This window comes from Tupaia chinensis, unplaced genomic scaffold (genome assembly GCF_000334495.1).
Source record: "Tupaia chinensis unplaced genomic scaffold, TupChi_1.0 Scaffold000037_2, whole genome shotgun sequence".
Taxonomy (NCBI): Eukaryota; Metazoa; Chordata; class Mammalia; order Scandentia; family Tupaiidae; genus Tupaia; species Tupaia belangeri.
The window spans coordinates 124,993-145,255 of NW_006159478.1; the positions used below are offsets into that span (position 1 = coordinate 124,993).

The 20,263-nt window shown below is 41.6% G+C and overlaps 1 pseudogene; it reads left to right on the plus strand.

Annotated features, from left to right (window-relative positions):
* Positions 1 to 6,834: 6,834 nt before the first annotated feature.
* Positions 6,835 to 20,263, plus strand: part of LOC102500488 (ribosome biogenesis protein WDR12-like) — a 38,003-nt pseudogene continuing 24,574 nt past the window's right edge.

The following is a 20,263-nucleotide window of genomic DNA, read 5'->3' on the forward strand; positions in this document are numbered from 1 at the left end:
TTTCATAATAATCTTAAAGATATTTCTCTCTACTTTTAGTTAATTTGCAACAAATATCTGAAAAGATTGACAATTTCAAGAAGGAAAACACAGAACTTGCTGAAAAAATAACTGGGAACAGAAGGTATGATTGTCTTTCTAATTTCTGCTTTGTAATGGTTTTACTTTCAATTTTTGTCACCTCTTGTAATTCAGCTATTTTGTTATCTCTTCATTTTACTGGTGTCCCATTTCCCATGTCCTATAAACTGTACACTTTCATAGCAAGCTTCACATATCTAAAGCACTTCTTTATACATACTTGAAGATAGGATTTGTAGGCAATTCAATTAGTATTTCTGAATTTTAATTATTTTATTATATATTTATATTGGTTAATAAATTAAAGAGGTGTCTTCAAGGAACTAAACATCTTAGTGATGAGGCACATAAACTTAAGGTAAATTTCTCTGTCCCCCCCACACATTTTATTTCATTTAATTTTGTATATTTATTTATTTGAGATATTTTTGCCTTTAAGGCACATGCACTCTCAGAGAGGAACACAGGGACAGAGACGGAGACACTGAGAGGGAAAGTGAGAAATCACCCCCAAAGGGAATAGCCTTACCATGATCTCTTTTTCTTATTCATCCTGAGATCTTGGACAGGCACGCATATGCATCCAGCATGATTTTCAAGACCCTGGGTCTGGGACTCGCACTGCGTTTGGCCATGTGGGAATCCAGTGACATAACCGCTACACTGACTGCTGGTCCTATTTTATTTATTTATTTGTTCAAAATATATTATATAAAAAAAAGAAGTAATGGTATCAATAAATTGCTCCTGATCACTATGCTTTGTTGAAGGATAATATCAAAACTTTTGATGGAACTACAAAAGTTGTGAACAACATTATTCAGGGCACACTATCTTGGCTGAATACTGAGAAGGATGGAAATGTCAAGACTCAGGGCTTGGTAAGAGTTTGGCTGCTCCTTTTTATTCTTTCTTGGTTTCTGAGATTTTTTTGGCTAGTAGGTGAACTGAGCTCTGCATTTTCTCTTGTCCTGCATACAGTGAAAGTGTGAGAGTCTGCTGAGCTGATACTTTTCCTGAAAATGTTCTGATCTTGATGGATAACAGCACAGTGACTTTTTATATTAATGGCCTAGGAAGCATGTGTTATATTCACAACCTGGTTGGTGATCATATCAATCAGTACTGCCCTCTATTATCTAGAAAACCTGAGAAAATAAACTGAGGATGAAGATCTCTACTGAAGTTGAATTGTCCCCTCCCACAGTATTAACCTGATTTTCTTTTTATGCATATTGGGGAATTTTTTCTTCATCATTTTTCTGTAAAGAAAGCTATTTGAGCTCTATAGCTTGATCTGTTTTCTGTCTTCTGTTTTTTATTTCCTTCACTGTAAGGGAGCATATGTGCTCACCAGACAGATAGAGAAAGCCCCATTGGGGAGTGGTGACATGACAGTCATTTTCCTTCATTTCTTCATCACATCATGATTTTTAGCTGGCACACACATGCATTTGGCATGTTTTTCAACTGGCTGAGGCTTGGATATGAACTATGTTTGGCACTGTGATATCTGGCTTCTGATGCACACAGCACTTAACCAGTGTGCACTGGGGTTGACCCTGCCTTGAACCACTTTACATATTCTTTTCTTTCCCCTTATTATTCATTCTTCTATCTATTATCTCATAAATACAGATGTTATAGACAACAGATAATACTCATACCACAAGGTTTATCCTTGTTACTCTTATCTTAATCTGCTTGACACTTGTAACCCAAAACTGATCAACTAATTTCCCATGAAAATAGAGGCAGATGTGGGATATATTCTCTTAATACTTGATCTGTTTAGCTAACTTCCCAGTCCCATGTTTTGTTTGTACCAATGTGCAGATACGGGAAGAAGAAAACTCTACACAGACCTTGAAAGATGCTCCTGCAATGAAAACCTCAGGAGTTTCAGAGATAAACTACCACATTCACTGCATGGTTTCCATTGTACATCTTAGTTTTGATGAGGAATACATGTTTCATGTCTTAGAAGAATAAAATCATATGAGAAGTATGTGCAATTTTTGTTTTTGGAATTCTGTTTTTGTGAGCAGTTTTATGTTGTGTCCAATTGCCCTTAATGGAGAGCAGAGAAGGGAGAGTGAAGTGTGAAGAGCAGCAGTCCCTAAAGGAGAAAGCCCTGCCAAAGTTCAAGATGGAGCAGGTGACAGAAAGTCACTCCCATCCATTACTTGAATCAGAGACCAGAAAGTTCTTACTTCCTTTTAAATGGTATATTTTACTTTTAATTGTGCTACTACAACACAGTTAACTATAAATTCTATGGTAACATAAATTAATTCCTAAAGATTTTTCAGTGTATATTTCAGTAGTGATAAGTATATTCACATTGTTATATAATCATTTATTCTTAGATGCCTTTTGCTGAATCTATATTAGAGTCAGGAGACATAAACAACCAACTCAAGGATTCAAAGATGAGATCCGTGAGGTTCACTATACATAACCTGAAAGGTAGGTTTTTTTGGGTAAGAAATCTCCATGTCGTAGAAAGGAATATATGCTGGGAAGATAGAGTGGCTTCCCAGGCTAGGAATCTTGACCTCTTCTCAAGTTCTTGGGTCCATGTTCACCCATGTGAAAACTGTTTCATCCTTTCCAGAAAGAAAGAAGGACATGGAAGACACCTGCTCTTCCCTGAGGTCTGTGAAAGCATCAAAGGAAGTGCAATACAAAACACTGCAAACAAAAGTAGAACATATCTATGACATCTGTGATGGAAGTAGGAAGGCTGCAGATGTTCCTGTGTTCAATGATACAAATACTGCTGATTAGAATATATGTGTTGAGTAGACTACTATAACACATTTTAGAATTATTTTGAAAGTGTGCATCCCAAATTCACTTAGTATAATATTGTGGTCATCCTTCTTGCCTTGGTTTCTGTAATTGACATTTTTCTTTCTGTCTAAATGGCTGTCTTGTATTCTTTTTCTTTGTTCGTAATGGAACATATGCACATAGACAGAGAGACAGAGACAGAGAGGAAGAGAGAGGGATCAGCAGATGGAACAATGATTTCATTGCTGGAATCCCACGTAGCCGTCTACAATTTGAGTCCTGGACCTGGTAGCCGAAAATTCACAGGGTGTATGTGTGTGTGTGTGTGTGTGTGTGTGTGTGCGTTCCCAAAATCCTAAGAGGAGAATGGATGAGCAGAGATTGCAGCATGGCGAAACCCCCCCCCAGGAGTAATTTATTGCTTTCTGTCTCTCTGTTTCTCTCTGTCTCTCCACTGAGGACACACACCCTATAGCAAAAATATCTCTCTCTCAAAAATAAATAAATAAATAAGGAAGGAAGAGAAAGGGAAAAGATCACACTCAACTCAAGAGAATTTGGTCATGCAATGATTCCTTTCATTCCATCCATCAATTCTTGGGCATTTGTGGGTAAGCCTGGCATGTTCAGTCTAAAATTCAAAATGATGCGACTACTGAGTCCCAGCTCCTCTTTAGTGGTGTATTACTACTGCAACACAGTGCTGGCTGGTCCATACCCTCTTGTTTGCAATTATTTTGGGGGTAGTGGAGACATTGATACCAGCATTGCTACCTTCTATATCTTACATCTGGATGTCCTCTGGGTCCATTTCTATATTCAAAATGATGCGACTACTGAGTCCCAGCTCCTCTTTAGTGGTGTATTACTACTGCAACACAGTGCTGGCTGGTCCATACCCTCTTGTTTGCAATTATTTTGGGGGTAGTGGAGACATTGATACCAGCATTGCTACCTTCTATATCTTACATCTGGATGGCCTCTGGGTCCATTTCTATAGTCATTTAGGTTTTGATCATATTCCATTGTACTGTCTTGCTAGTTATTGTGTTATTTTCTATTCAACACCAGACATTGAGTGGATAGTATTTAGAGAAAAATGGAGCCCTGATATGCTGTGATCTTGCTGCAGAAATGTTGAGAGTTCGCTTCTGGCACATGGTAGAGGCCTTAGCAGTCCTGGATCTCTTTAATCCAGCTTTACTCCAGGCTCAGTCCCAACAAAAGTCAGAATGTTTTCTGTCCATCTTATACCTAGTGTGAAATTCTTGGTCCCAATCAAAGCCTGTAGGTTTTATGGGGATCACCTTATTGACAGACCTTAAACTCCACTTGCTTTCCTTCTTTTCCTTAGTTTTTTTTTTTTCTTTTTTTGCTATAGGTTGCGTGCACTTGCCAGAAAGACAGAGATGAGAGATAGAAAGAGACAAATTACTCCCCAGGGGGATGACCACACCACAATCCCTTCTCCTACATTCTCCTTTCTGAATCTTGAACACATACACACACACACATGCCCAGCATAAGTTTATGCCACCAGATCTGGGACTCAAACTTCAGTTGACTACATGGGAGTCCAGACATAGACACTATGCCAACTGCTGGTCCCTCCACTTGTTTTCCTTCTAGCCCACACATGTGTGCAAAAACTACTCAGCTTCTTTGAACCTCCAGAGTGTCTACCCAGACTTCATCAATGAGACAAGGGAGAAAAGGCCCAAATGCCCAGATGGACCAAGTCCTGGGTTTCTTTCTTCTTTACCTCATGTTTCTACACTGGCTCCTTACCAATTCATGCATTCAGTTTTGGGTTCCATCTGTTGTCCACTATTTCTTCCTGTTTATAGGGGCGATCTGGGACTTCAGATCTACTCACTCCTATTCAAAAGCAAAAGTCTGCTGTATTGTTCCTAAAAACTCAGGTTTTATGTTAATCCTTCCCAAGCCCAAGAAAGGATGGGGCCAGATTTCTATGTCCCCACTGACTTCCTGTGTGCATTGAACTGTACCTGTTTTTTTTGTTTGTTTGTTTTTGTGTGTGTGTGTGTGTGGTTTTTTTTTTTTGGGGGGGGGTTTTCATGCATGCACACACGCCCGGCATGAGTTTTAAGCCACCGGGTCCAGGACATGAACCGCAGTCGACTACATGGGAGTCTAGTGACATAGCCATTATGCTAACTGCTGGTTGCTGAACTGTACCTGTTTTAAGATGGAAGTGGTGCCTGCTCCCCTCTGTGTTCTCAGCACTGCACCACACACCCAAAGGCCAAGAGCTACTCCAGAAAGCACTGGTTGAAGGATTGCTTGGGTGGCCAGAAACAAATGCCCGAACATCCATATACAGTGTTTTTGTCATTGTTTCCTAGAGATATTTTTATTTCACATGTGAGCTATAAAAAAAAATCAAGTAATAAGTTGAGAATTTTTTGAATCAGAGCCATAAACAAAGTCATTTGAGAATAATAGCAAATATAATTGTTTAGACTTTGCTCCTTTTTGCCTTTATTGTCAATGGAGTAAGACTTGTTAATGTATAGCCACTCAGGCTGGTGGTTTTCCAGTGGAAATGTTCTTGCAGGAGCTAGCACCCTTGTTATGAAACTTGAATCACTTTTTATTTCAGTAGATGTTGCCAGCACTGAGATTATCCTCTCCCCCAACCAGGATTTTTAAAGGAGGAGGCAGAAGTTTCATCCTGAATTGTAGAAATGTCAGGGAGTGAATCACAGGGTGAATGATACCAGGACCTCTGGAAGGCTGACTGTCTGTGTGAAGCACCATATTTTCTTTTAAGGAGGGAAGATTTCCCCATGGCAGGAGGCAGATAAACTCTCATCTCCTGCCCCACCATGATGTGTGTAATTGTGAGGAGCTGAACTAAAATGAGTTTTTACTTTCTCAACAAAGAGACTGACAAAAAAGGACACTAATGGTTTTCCTAGATGGTTTTATCTTAGCTGATTTATGTAGTATTTAACAGAGCGCAGAGCCATGAAGAGAAACTTGTATTTGGCAATTACTATCCCTCAGACCACAGTTTAATTTTTCTTAGTCTCTCCTTAGGAGACTTGTTTTTCCATCTGTCAGGGTTTGTCATTCTGTACAGTAACAGGGGAGTTTGGGAAGGAACTTTTGAATCAAGACCTTAGAGATGGCTAGGAATTTCATGTGAGCTACTGGATAATGTGTATTTCCTTCCCATCTTAGGAAGCTATTTATGAGATGATGTGAGGGGGAAGAGAAAGAAAAGAAGCTGTCAATTGTACAAGATAAAGAGAAGTCAGCTAATGAAGAAATACTGTATTTAAAGTGAGTTCAGATACTGAACATCACTATCAAAGGCAACCCTCATTGGATTTTCTTGTATTTTAATCTTTATAAAATAATTAGACTCAATTAACACAGAGATATAAAGAAATGGTCAAAAGACTTTGTACACACATGCATGCTCTCACATGGAGAGAAACAGAGAAAAGACTAACGAGGTGGTAGGGACAGAAATAACTAAATAATGTTGAGTTACTAAAAGTTACCTGAACCCTAGGGCTGGTTAGATTATGCAGAAACCTGGTTGACATAAATATTTCTTGGAGTGTTGAAAATAGTCTCAATTCCTAGGAAAACAATTTGATGTAGGCTAAATCATGTCCACAAAAGTGATTATTTTATTTTATAAACCCAGTTGTCATTGCCCTGTGAAATATCATAAAATAATAATTTCAGGGAGAATTGAGCTTTGTGATAAAAGATGCTCAAAAGAAGTTTATGTACAGAAATATTGAGATGGGTTAAGAAATCTTATCAACTGGGGACTCTGCAGAATTCCATAATGGATAGGGAAACTATACAGCAATAACTTCAAACCTACTGTACATTCATGTGACATGTACTATCTGTGGATAAATTGTGTAAGGATACAGTTGTGAGGATAACAGGAACATGGGATAATTGTTGAAAATGATACTCAATGTTGTGCTTTGTCTGATGAAAGCAATGTTTTGTCATAGGAAAAAAACTGGAGAAATTCAAGAACAAGTGCAAAATAAAGAGAAGCGCCTTCAACAACAGGTAACCTGCATTCTTTCAATAGTTGCAGAATCCTCCAGTACCTGAAAGAGGTAATTATAATTGCACTTAGCAATTCTAAATATATTGTGCCCTATGTGTTTTCTTTTTCAGATCATCATTTATGAAAAAAAAAACTCATGACAACTGGATAAGATTCTTTTCTTTCCTTCCTTTTGTGCATAGTCAGTCACAACTGCCCGTGGACATGTTTCTCTCCTGCAGCTCAAGACTTGTGCTGTGGATAGGGCAGTGGCAGAAGAAATCAGGGAGGCCACCTACTTGAAGGAACAGTATGACATTGGGACATTGGAGTTTATTTTTTATTCTTCAGAGAGTCAGACAGACAGCAAGAGAAAGACAGGTTCCCTCACAGGGTCTTCTTGCTGCTATCTACATCCAGACCAAGCCACCAAAGTTCATAGGCATGTGTATGTCTCGTGTGTACAGTGAGATGTTGGGGTGTGAACTTGGGACATTCCCATGTGGCTCTACCATCATAAAGCCTTATGTAAATACTGTGCCCCTGTGGATGGCAAGATATGGACAGTTTTGACATTGTTCTTAGTGTTTTAACATTAAGATTTTGAGGACTAGTAAAAGGTTTCACCTTGAATATCCAATGAGAAGAAGACCCTAGGTTATGGAAGTAGGCATAGGGTCATGAGGAGGGACTTTCTGGTAGAGCTGGTATGAACTGGTTATCTGCCTCATTGATGTTGTGATTCTTATCAACCTCATTTTTTATCTGCAAGTTTGGCAATAATGCAATATCGGAGGCCGCCCAAGGCACACAGGCTGCACCCAGCACCAGGGGGATCCGGCAGGAACAAGCCTGCATGGAGAGGTAGGAGCACCCTGAGAAAGTGACAGCTCAGATCTTTGGGCCAGCCCTGTGAATGGTGGTGCTCAGGTTCCACCACTGACTGTGGACACCAGAGCTCCACCTCTAATTTATGTTACACTGAAGAGTGTGCCTAGAAGGAAAGTGGGCGAGCTCTTCTATCTCACCGTGCACTATCTCATCGTGAGTCCGTGGTGAAGGCTTCATCACACTTTACTGTTGTGCTTGGAACAAACTACATTAACAAAATTTCAGAATGGCACCTGTAGGTACTAATGAAAGGAATTTTTAAAAAATTGACTTCCTAGATAAATAGTCTATTGTGCATGTCTGCTTTAAGAAAGTAGACATTTATTTATAAAGTTTTCTTTTTTTTCAGATATTTTTGTTCTTTATCTATTTGATTTTTTAACTATGAACTGTAGAACTCTAGTAAATTTAATTCACATAATTTCACTTCTCTGAAATTGTGTATTCTGAAATCTTTACAGTTAAATCCCATAGACTATCTTTTTCTCATTGGTATACTTATTCTTACAAGTCCATTTCTGTTCATAAACATTTACATAAAACTTTATTTGATATAGAAGGCAAATTATATATAGACCAAGAAAAAAAAAAAGTACACTGTGGCTTAAACAAAAAGACTGGTGCTATTCTTGCCAGGATCGGTTGATACTCTTCCTTTTCATGGCTGTTTTTAACCTGTGCTTATATTGTCTTTTTACCTCAGGTGTAGTAGGAAACCCCTATTTTAGTGTTAATTTCCAGCTAGATGGAGCCCTGGTCTATCTGTCAATGGTTGGTTTGTTTTGAAATCCCCTAAGTCAGGGTTCTGTGATACCTTTCTCACAAGTTAGGGCATGGGTTTCTCCATTGTCTTCACAGATCATCTGAGGTGTGTGGTAAACTCCCTGCCTCAACTAAGGGACCTGTGTATGTGAACTAGAGTAAGATAGTGAGGGAAGGCATGCAGGGGATTTTATTCTACTGCACAGAAAGTGCAAGTCACACTAAACCTCAATCTTATCTGGCCATAGGAGATTCTGTATGTTGTGCATTTCCCATGGAGAGCAGCTGCATGATCCCTCCTGAGGATGCAGGAAAGAAAAAGGTAAATGACTAGGCCCTTTCCAATGTGATGATGTCAGGAAACGTTAACTTTTCATTTGGTACCTCTCCTGGTGTGTGTTCTGTGTCTTTTTAAAAAGCAAAATTTTCCCCAAGAGCCTACAGAGTTCCCAGCTTTTTGGAATCTTATGGCATCTCCAGAAGGTTTAGAGGCTGAGACCTGAGGTTTCACTTCTGCACGTCCAGTGAGAAGCCCCCATGTTAGGGAAGGAAGGAAAGGGCCATGAGGGAGGGACTTGCAGTTGGAGTTGTTATGGACTGCCTTTCTGCCTCCTGTAAACAGTACGAACCTGAGAAAACTTTTTTCCTCCCCTGGGAGTCACTGGTCTCTTGGTGTCAGAGCAGATACTCTGTTAAGTATGTTTAGGTCCTTATTAGCTTATAGAGTTCTGAAAATCAAATAGGACAAGAAAGACCCAAAGAAAGTTTTCCTCAGAGTAGCTCTTCCTAAATGTAGGGTGAATAGACTCTATTTGCTCTCATTTCTCTGTTAACTTGTTGGTGATGAGTATCTGTGGTGGTAGTGGTGAGGGAGAGGTGGGACTTGTCCTGGACATAGATGCTCCTGTGTCTGCAATACACCTCAGTATTAGTCTGCAGTTGTCTTATTTCATCCATTGGGACCAATCCCTAGCCTTTCCTACATGGGTAGACCCAGGCCATGACATGTGGTAAGAATAGTTTATTCCTATGACTCCCCCTCTCTCCATTCACTTTTGCCAGGACTTAGTGGAAGGTAGACTTTTGTGGCCATTATGAGTACTAGTGGAAGGGGCCAGGGATTATCACCTGCTTCACTTTCAGCTTTTGTTTTGGTATCATTTACTGTCATATCAACATAATTTGACTTTCTTCTCTGCAGGTCAACATGGCTGTCAAAGGGCCCCCTCCTTACCCAGGACTACCCTGGATGCCCTATCCCAAGCAGGGCCATTTATCATCAGATATGTGTCCTGGGCCACTCCCGCCACATCCACCACCTCCCTGTTCACCACAAGGTAAGATGATCTGAGACTGATGAGCTGACTTGGAAGGCATTGTCATCTCTGGAGTCAATTAAGAAAATAAGGATGTGTGGCTCTTAGTTAGTTCCACGCCCAGGGCAGAAAATATTGAGTCCATGCAGATATTCCAGATGGTGCTACAAGGATTCACAATCAAGCTGGCTGAACACATTGTAGCTCTTCTCAGGTTTCTTAGGACAGCATGGACTATGTCTTCTTCTCAGCATGAGATGGCCAGTGGCTCTTCTCTTACAGATGAGTAACTAGGTTCAGTATTCAAGAAATAGCAGTTTTGTATACACACAGGGATCATTGGCCATACGTGCCAGTCCTATGAGGGATTAGACACATCCTGACTTGTCCTAGGTGTGACAGAGCTTGGGATCACCAATAATAGAAGCAACAAGGGAGGGCAGGGCCCCAGAGTACAATATGCGAGAGCGAATGTCCTGGTATTAATCAGGAGAGAAGACAAAGTGAGGAACCACCACATGCGAGTGTGTTGGCCCCAGTGAAACCTAGAGATCTACATTTGAGATCTAAAGACAAGATCTAAGACCTGGGAAGGAGCTGGAAGACTTCACTGACAGGCCAGGCCTCTAAGGCAAGAATCATGGAGGCAGTATCAGACCTATTCAAAGTCACTGGGAGACAATCCAAATGATCAAGTGTGGGCTGGGGAATGTCCCCTCCTCCCCAGTCAAAGTCAAGTGCTTGGTCTACAGCCCTACACCTGTAATCCGAAGTAAAGATGGTTGGGTCCCTCTGATTTGTGATGTTTTTGGATCAGTATGAAAGGCTCAGGAAGTTGGAGGAAATTTCATGTGGATTTGCCAGGAGAATCTGTCTTTATGAGTTTATGCTCTGGTGACACTCAGAGCAAGGACAGGTCAAGTCTGGTAAAGCAGTGTCCCTGGACTCTGGAATGAGGCCCCCATCAGTAGGGAGGTCAAGGCTGCTCCTGAGGTGCTGACTGGGTGTCTGTCCCCACAGCCCCACATTCTCCCCTTACCTCCCTGCCTCAGCTGCACACCGGCACTTGCCCATTATTTTCCTATATTCTGCCATCTCATTGTCAATGCCAACAATTTATGGGGCCTGTTCTGAGCCTCAGTTTTGTTGCCCAAGACATATAAATACTGATTAATTGCTCACAATGTTGTGAGGCAAAGAGGAGAAAATATAGTGGGAAAGTATCTCCCACAATGGCCAGAACTCGGTGGGCACCTGCCTTCTCACAGTGTAAGTGAAAACATTTGCCCATAGATTGTCTAAGGGTGTCCATTGCAGTATATTAAACAAACCTAAGGGTGATCAGATTGGACTCAGAGACTGGCAGGCCTGTTTTCTAAAAATAAAGCAGTTTCTCCCTTATCATTAAAATTCAGATCCTACCACATAAAGAAAGGAAAGGCTACAAGAGGATACATACACAGGTACACTCAGAGCTCTGTCTGGGGAGAGACCGTTATTCATGTGATGAAAGCTCAGGTGAAGCCACATAGGTAAACACACGTGGGAAAATACAAAGTCACATGGGAATGAACCAACATCCTTTTGCTTTTCACAACCACCCATGTGACATCCAGAGGACCTGAGCCTCGATAAACCACAGTCATAGCTGACCATTGGAAAAGGTATCACAGGCACATTATTCTTTTCCCTGCCTGATCATGCCTCTTCCCTGCTTTAACTTTTCTTTGGTGTTTTCCTGAATAAAACTTTTGCCATCTTGTCTGTCAGTGTTAGTTTACTGAGGGAACCACTGACACCCCCAAGCACACAGGGTGCACATAGCTGAAAACCAGCAACCACACTCATGCTAGAGCAGGGCTCAGTTGCTCTTTGGGTGGCCTTGACTGATTAGGGCAGGAGGGAGCATTCTGGAGTGTTGGAACAGTTTCTAGATAGGGGTGTGGTAGTGATATGTCACCATAGAAGTAAGTGCTGAGCCTGTTGATTTCTGTGGAGCCTTGAGAGAGACAGTTCTCTGTCTCATCGGGTGGCTGACATCTCATGGTGTCGAGTAGAGGATGGCTCTGCAGTAGACCTCAGAGACCAAGGCAGAGGGTTCACCATGGCCAGGCTCTGTTTGTGCACTCTCCTTCTGTGCCAGCTGCCCCAAAGGAGCACCCAGTTCATGGGCCTGTCTCTACCCTGTTTACTCACATTAATGTTTGAGTGATGGGAACAAAGAACAGGAGGACATAGAAAACCAGATTCCACATGTCCATGTCTTGATCCTCTCTTGATGTCTTCAGGTTGCCAAGGAGAAGGTGGGGGAGGTCTAGGGGCTGGGATTGGGGGTGTGGAGGGAATGGGGTGAATCCTAATTGGGGTTAGGGGAGGGCTGGGGTGTAGCAAGAAGGGGTGTATCGGGCACCTGGAAAGAGGTAGAACAGTACTAGGAGAAGTACTGGAGTCAAACAAAACCCCAGAGTTTGGGAGGAGTGTTCAGGGGCAGTAGTGAGCTCAGCTTTCCCCCACGTGTTCTTCAGTTTGCTTTCTGCAATAGCAACTCAGAGGCTTTATACTCCTTCTCAAGAATCAGATGCCCTTGCCCCTGAAGCATCACAATGGACAGTTCCCCACTCGCTTACTATGCATGAGCCCCTTCCCCACCTAAATTAGTCCACATGCCGTTCAGATGAAAAATCCTCTCTATGTGTCCTGTAGCAAGTTAGAAGTAATAATCATAATAATAAATGAAATTAAATAATTTCTTTTTAATGTTAGAAAAAAAGAAAAGTACTCTCTAGTCAGGCAGAGAAAAGGGTCAGGGCGACTTAGAACTGCAAGGGGGTCATGAGAAAGAGTAAGTTAGACCTGGAGACTCCAGAGGGAGGAAAGTCTACAGAGAACTTTTTCCATGTTCAGTTTCACAAGGAGTAGGATGGGGATAGGGAAGGGACTGCTCAGAGGATAGGCCTAGCTAAGGGATCCCATTCACAACCCAACCTTCCCAGCTGCATGGTCACTTAATGCAGTGACAGTGATAACAATACTGTGTGAAATCCTGACAGTGTCATTAATGGGACAGAGTACTAGCCCATCCTGACACAGGGGAGGGGGCTGGGGAAAACCATTCTCCTCTCTTATCCTTGAGTTCTGCTAAGCCCCATGCATCACCCCCAAGAGCAAATGCACCTTGAGAAGGTCCCAGTCCCAAACCTTTGCCCTGGACCCCATATCTACCCTACCCTGGCTACTGTCTCACATCTCATGCTCCCCAGCACTGCCCTCTGAAAGTCTCTGGAAGATGTAGATGTTTAGCACTGGGTTTGGAACATGAAATGCACCCCCCTTCCATGAGCTCAGTTAGGGCAGGTCATGACAGGGTCTATTCTGTCTGTCTGCACATAAACCAGAACAATGGAGAGCCAAGGCTGTGTGGCTGTCTTACAGGCTGGATGTCCAAGTGTGGGCTGTATGTTTTCCTTTGGCTGCATCTTCTGCATCTGTGTCTGAGTTCTGTGTCTGTAATCAAGTCATATGCATAAATCTGTGCTGTGTCTCTGAGTGTCTCTGTGTTTCTTTGTTTATGTAAACATCTGTGAGGATCCCTGATTGAGTGTGTGTCAGTTGTGAACTCTGTGTGTCTGTGGCTTTAACTGTGTTCTAGATATGTCAGGAATTGAGTCAGGAATGGAAAGGAATAAGTTACTGATTCATATGATAATATGAATAATTTCAGAAATATTGAGCAGAACAAAATAAAGAAGACTCAAAAAAAGTGCATATTGGCATGCATGCATCCATTTCGGCAAAATCTAAAATAAACAAAATTAGCCTAAGATGACAGCAAGGATTGACTGGGATGAAATGAGGTCATTTTCTGGGATTACTGAATATTGTACATTTTGAAAGTGTAGTGGTGTTAGAATTTTTCAAGTAGTGAATCCACATGCATGGAGGAAGCCGCAAATCTGAGAGGGCTTTCTTCTAATGTTTATAGATTCCAAAGAACACACCCACAGGTACAGCATGGTAAGATATGAGTCTATTTAGTTACATAATGTAGACTGGTAGCTTCACTGATAGCCAGGCAGAGAATGTTCCTCACCATCAGAGAAGACAGGCTCAGGTTGCATACGTTAAGAATAATACATTCATAAATGAATAAAAGACTAATGCAGGTTCAAATCGACAAGACAGGGACTGGTTTGTATATACATTGTTTGGAAGTTACAATAAAAGATTAGCTTGCCAATTAACAAATAGCAGAATATGTTTAGGGTTTAGTGCCCCTAATCTTATGATGTTAATGTTAAAGGGGATTCCATACCTCTGGAATAATGCTGGCCATACACAAGTTTCATGAGGTGAAGGTTGTAGTCACAGGTTCTTCACAAGCCCCAACTATGCTCTGATGCTTGGTCTCAAGGAAGGCAGAATAGTGAGGGGTGGGGAAGAGAACTCAATGCCTACTCTAAGTCCATCCCAACATTGACTCTCATAGCACCCTTATAGTCTTTGCGAGTCATTGATCTTCCACCAGTTCCCTGGAGCAGGTCTGTGAGTCAAACATTGCATCCATATTCTACAAGTGCAATCAAGAACACAAGTTCCAAATAATAGTAAAAACATTACTACGTGATTAGAAAATAATTTCTTTCTAAGCTGCTAAGGGGGAACCAAACCAAGTAGAAGAAAAACCCATTCAGTCTGGTTAGCCAGGCACAATCTCCATGGCATTTCTACCATAGCTGACAGAGGGAAGGTAAAGCACAGCCAGTGTGCATACTTGTGTACTTGTGCCAGGATGCCAGTGCAGTGCAGGAATGCCTTCCCTGCCCTGAGGCTTAAGCCACGTGGTGATTATTACTGTGCCTTTGGGAATTGCATCTGTGCCAGTGTTGTGGTATTTTATAGTACTAGTCCACTTACCCACAATTTGGGGGCAGATGTCAAGGTTGTGTGTTAGTCCCCCAGCATAGGGATAAGAAAGCAACAATGCAGTTCAGATTGAACTTCCCAGGGAGTGCTGATGTGTCTTCAGAGCTTCCTTTAGCATTTGGCATTCTATAAAACAAGCCACTGTAGGATTATAAGGGAGGTAAAAATGTCAGTCTGTAAGCCTTTGTTCAGCCCATTGTGAAGTGCACTGCTAGATATGCATGAGTATCAACACTAAAGAAGGCATTAGCTAAATCAACAGCAAAAGAGTTGATGACCCCACTAGTAAACAATGTCTAGCTGTGGAACCAGAAGTTAACATAATGGCTATGTCACTGAACTCCCATATAGTTGACATCAGTTCAAGTCCCGGACCCGGTGGCTTAAACTCATGCTGGGCACATGTGTGTACATGCCCAAGATCCCAAGAGGAGAATGGAGAAGAAGGGATTGCAGCATGACCATCTCCCAAGGGGGGGGATTCTCACTTTCTGTCTCTCTGTCTCTGTCTTTCCGGCAAGTGCACATGCCCTATAGCTAAAATCTCTCTCTCAAAAAAAAATGTCTAGCTGGGCACCACTTTATTTACTTCTCTGTACTCTACTGTCATTCTCCAAGTCCACCTGATTTTTTCACTGGCCACACAGATGAGCTATAAGAACTCTGAGAGGGGCAGATAATATTAAATGTAAACAATTCTTGCATGTTTTCTCTCATCTCCTTATGTCCACCATGCAGTTGGTACTGTTTAACTGCCACCATCCTCTGTGGGTTGTAGGAGAGAAATGGAAGCTATTTCAGTTTCTCCTGTCTAATAGCCCTCACAACTTGTACCCTGAGGCAGAACTGCCCAACACTAGTTTGCAAACATAGCCCATGTAATGTGTCAATATCCAGTGTATACTCCTTTGTTGGCACTATGTAGAACTAGTATGCTTGTGAAGGAAGTCACCTAATAGTCCATAAAATTTCTTCTTACTTTGATTGTGTTCCATCTGTAACCATCAACTGCAGTTAAGATCTCTCAAATTTATTAGGGTTACCATAAATGAACATATGTTTGGCCTTGTATCAACTATGGCAAGAACTTTCTGCATCTTCATTGACCAATGAATGTATTGCAAGGTCCACGTGTGGCCTCCAATCCAGAGAAGAGGAACTCGGATTCTGCTCTATGTTGTCAACCTGTTCCAACAAGGTGGACTCCGCTTCTCAGCACTGGGAACAGGAAATTCTGTCTTGTCCCACCAGGGGACCTCTCACATTTTGAAATCCCTTCTTCTGTCTGATGATTTCAGTCCCTGCTAGGTCAGCAGTCACCTGAGTGGTGTAATAAATAGGCTCACCTACCTGGGGCTAAAACTGTTATCAGTATGCCATAGCAGGAGGAGGGGGCTGACTGCAGCACCCCACCTTTCTTCCTGCTGTGCAGTCCATTTCATCTGGTCCTTTAAATAAGTGTATGTATATGATGCCTTTCAATCCTATTTCCCAGATAAACTCCTGTAATTCCTCCATAATACTAAGTAGAGGGAAGATCACTCATTAGCCACACTAATAGCATGTCTTCAAGAGCCAAGTTAACAGGGAAGCATTATCGGTGTCTACTGCAGTGCTGTGAATGTGCTACTGTGGTGAGGAGTGGCTAGTGATAGGAGATATTTTTGCATTTCTTCATCTCAGAAAAGCAATCCATCTGCTTCTACATTCCATAGGCTGAGAAGACAGCTCACAAAACTTTCATGCCCATTATGCTAAAACTTAGCCCCTAGATCCACTCACTGAACTGTATGGGGGTACTGTGGTGTGTAGTAATCACGGGGTAGCAGGGAAGGTCCCTGCTTGGGATGGCTGTGGCTATGTGGTTTCCAGCTTTTGCATCACCACAGGTCTAGGCTGAGGCAGGATAAAACCTCCCTCATTATCTTCTATCACCTCAAAAGGACCCTCTTTCTACAAGAAATATGAATCCTCAGTGAAAATTCACACTTGGGGATTCTAGTCTTCCACACAACCATGTCATGAGTTTGTGCCAATGACAATTTGTTTTTCCTTTTGCAGTTGTGAAGTTGTCTTGAGGGAGTCCCTATATTCATGTGGTGCCCCATAAATGTCTAAAAAACTGGCTATCCCATACCACATTGAAGTAGAAGCCTATACTGGTGTTTCCCCCAGTGACATCTCTGTTTCACAAGTTTCCCATGTGTTCATTGAACCAGAGCATGCCTGTAATCCTTCTGAAGACTACACCACTTGTATGAGAGCACTCCAAATCTGAGAGAGCTTGCTTGTAACATTTACAAATTTCAGAGAACTCACCTGTAGGTCCAAGAGTAGAAGAAGAGTTTATTCACTGACACAGGCAAGCCAGGATTGTCTATAGATGGCTAAACAGAGAGGGATCCATACTATCAGGGAGTACAAACTGATGTTATATAAATTGGGAACAAAGTACTCATGAATCAATTAAAGATCAATGGAGATTCCTTGTCTCCAAGACAGGAATTTGTTTTCTGATATGTATTTGAGGGTTATAATAAAAGGTTAGCTTATAATGAAAATAATGAGCAGAGTAGTTTAGGGTTTAGTGATCCTATTCTTGCAATGTTAATGCACATACTTCTATAATATCTCAACTGTGGACCCTTCCTAAGAGATGAATCTTATGATCCTAAGATATTTACAAGCCCGACGTTAGGGCTACAGTTATGTCTCAAGAAAGTCAGGACAATGAGCAAGGGGGAAGAGGGCTCAGTACAGGGAGCCTACTCACAGCACATTAAAAAAATTTTGTGCTATGTACCTTTAAAAAATTATTTAAAAATTACTAAATCTAGTTAATGGTATGCTTAACTAATTTGGAGGAAGCATATTGCATATTGATGTCTGCAGCTTAATCTGAAATGCATCCATTATAATACTCATATTAAGTCATTTTCAAAAACATCTTTTGTGACATAATCACATACATAATTCCCATCAGTAAAGCGTATGATTCAATGACTTTTAGCATATTCATGAATCTTTCCTTTGTGATGCTGTACATTAGCCACTTGAATAGAAGCATCTCTATTTTCAAGATATGATCCTGTCAACCTTGCTCTGTTCAGATCAAGCTGAACGTGATGTTGATACTTGTCACCAGACCTCTTCAGACTAGTCAGGAAGTCTACACTTGAAGACCGAAGTTAGCAAGGAGGAACAAGATTCCACTCAAGTCCCCTGACAGAGTTGTGATGAGAACCACAGTGTAAAACAGTCCAGTTAAAGGAAGGAACTGTGGCCTGGCCATGCCCTGTGTCACTCAGATCCATGTTGGAGTGATCAGGACAGATAAACAGGAGGACACAGAAGAACAGATAATAAACATCCATGACATAGTTCTCTGAGAGAATCCTAAGATGGCCAAGTATGAAGCAGGGTTGGGATGCTGGTGTAGAGGGAGCTTGGTTGAAGGAGGAGGAGGGCTTGGGAATGGGGGCTGGGTCCCTATAGGACATGGAAAAGGGGAGGACCATCACAAAAAGGGTATTTTGGGCATGACAGAGAGAGAAGGGGACTGCGGGAAAATATCAGTGTCAAATCAATTCTCTGGGAGTGGGAAGAAGGTTCAGTTGGCAGGTCTGTGAGTGGGCATGTCAGCAGATGAGCAGGACACAGGAGCAAGCAGTCAAGGGAGAGAAGAATTCCACTTTCTTCCAAGCCTCGGCAACACAGAGGCTTTATACTCTGCTGTAGACCCTCTGTATCATGATGGATAACCTTGAGTGACTCCTTCCCCCCATGTGCCATCCCATGGGCAAATTCTATAGGGAACCTTCTCACGACATCTGATCTGTTCTCACCTGCTCCTTTGTCCTCACATCTGGGCTACCCTGTCCCTGGACTCCTGAGATTTCCCACAGTTGGTCTTGACTGCCATTCATAGAAAGCAAGTGATGGCAGAACTGCCATAAGCAACTAGTACATCAGCAGAGTGAGAGGTTTCATGCTGCTTCTAAACCATAGGTATAAATAGTAAACAAAACAAGGACAAGATGCTAAAGATTTGGGGGCCAGGCAGTGGCCAGCATTAACTCAGTTGGAACCACATAGGAAAGGTCCTGGATTCCAGTTCTGTGACCTGCCTGTGCATGTGGGGCCAGAGACAATGATACTAGCTGGCTAGGCAGACTAAAGCTGGGTGCATTGCTGTGTGAAGACCCTGTCGGGAGTCTATCTCTTTCTATTTGTCTGCACCTACCTACTTAATGGAAGTTAAAAGGAAGAAACTATTAAAAACAATATAGAAAAATATAATAGCAAATGTCTTAGCCATATCTGTCATCTGTCTATATAACAATTGTAAAAACAAAACAAAACAAAAAAATGCATTCAATCTGTCACTTCAGGGGTGAACGATAACTGTTCAAGGTGGCATAAAAAGTTAGCATGTGTGTCCAAAATCCAGACAAGATGGAGAAATGCAGGAGAAGGGATTGCACCATGACAATGATTTATTTAGGGATGATTTTTCCATCTGTCTCTCTTTTGAAAACACATGCAACCTCTGGAAAATTTCAAAACAAGCAAATAAAAAGTAGGATCCAGAGGCCTTCACTACTGCACTATCTGCTGTCTCAGCATTCTAAAACATACTTTTAAACAGTAGTTCATCAAAGCAGAATTATGAAAATAATTCATTCATTAAATATGCAAAATCTACATTTCTCAGCAAACTGGTACCTGGCAGATTTATTGTTTCAAATAATTCATTTTCAATCAAGACTCTTCCTCCAGATCAACAGAGGCAGGAAATTCTGTCAGCTTCTTTTTATTTTTTTAGAGGGCTTTTTAACAATAGGGTGCATGCCCTCGCTAGATAGATACATAGAGAAAGCAAAAAATCATCCCCTGGGGGTATCTCCATGGTTCATTCCCTTCTCCATTTTCTTCTCAAGATTTTAGGCATGCACACACATGTGCTCAGTGTGAGTTTTAAGCCACCCAGTCCGAGATTCAAACCACACTTGAGTACAATGGGAGTCCAGTAATGCAAACACAATGCCTTCTGCTGATCCCCTGACAGCTTCTCTTTAATTCTACCAGTTCATCTTTATCATGAACCTATAATTTCAGATAAGCTCTGGTACCCAAGTACAGCTTAGTTAAGTATAAAAAGGCTACAGGGGAATCACCTGGAAATCTGCCTCCAGGGACGCATCATTGCATGGCACAACATATGCTGATCATCTGAACATGGTGCACGCTGGCTGACTCACCTATAGTCACACATTTTTTTGACTATTCTATCAGTAGGTTTAAGATCACAGAGTTGACCTGAGGGTTTTGGGTCCAAAATGTATTATATTTTTTCAGTAGAGACTCTTGAACCAAGCAGTACCCACAATGATTTCATAACCATGGATGTTTAAAAAGAACCTGCACATTAAATTTGGTCAAACAA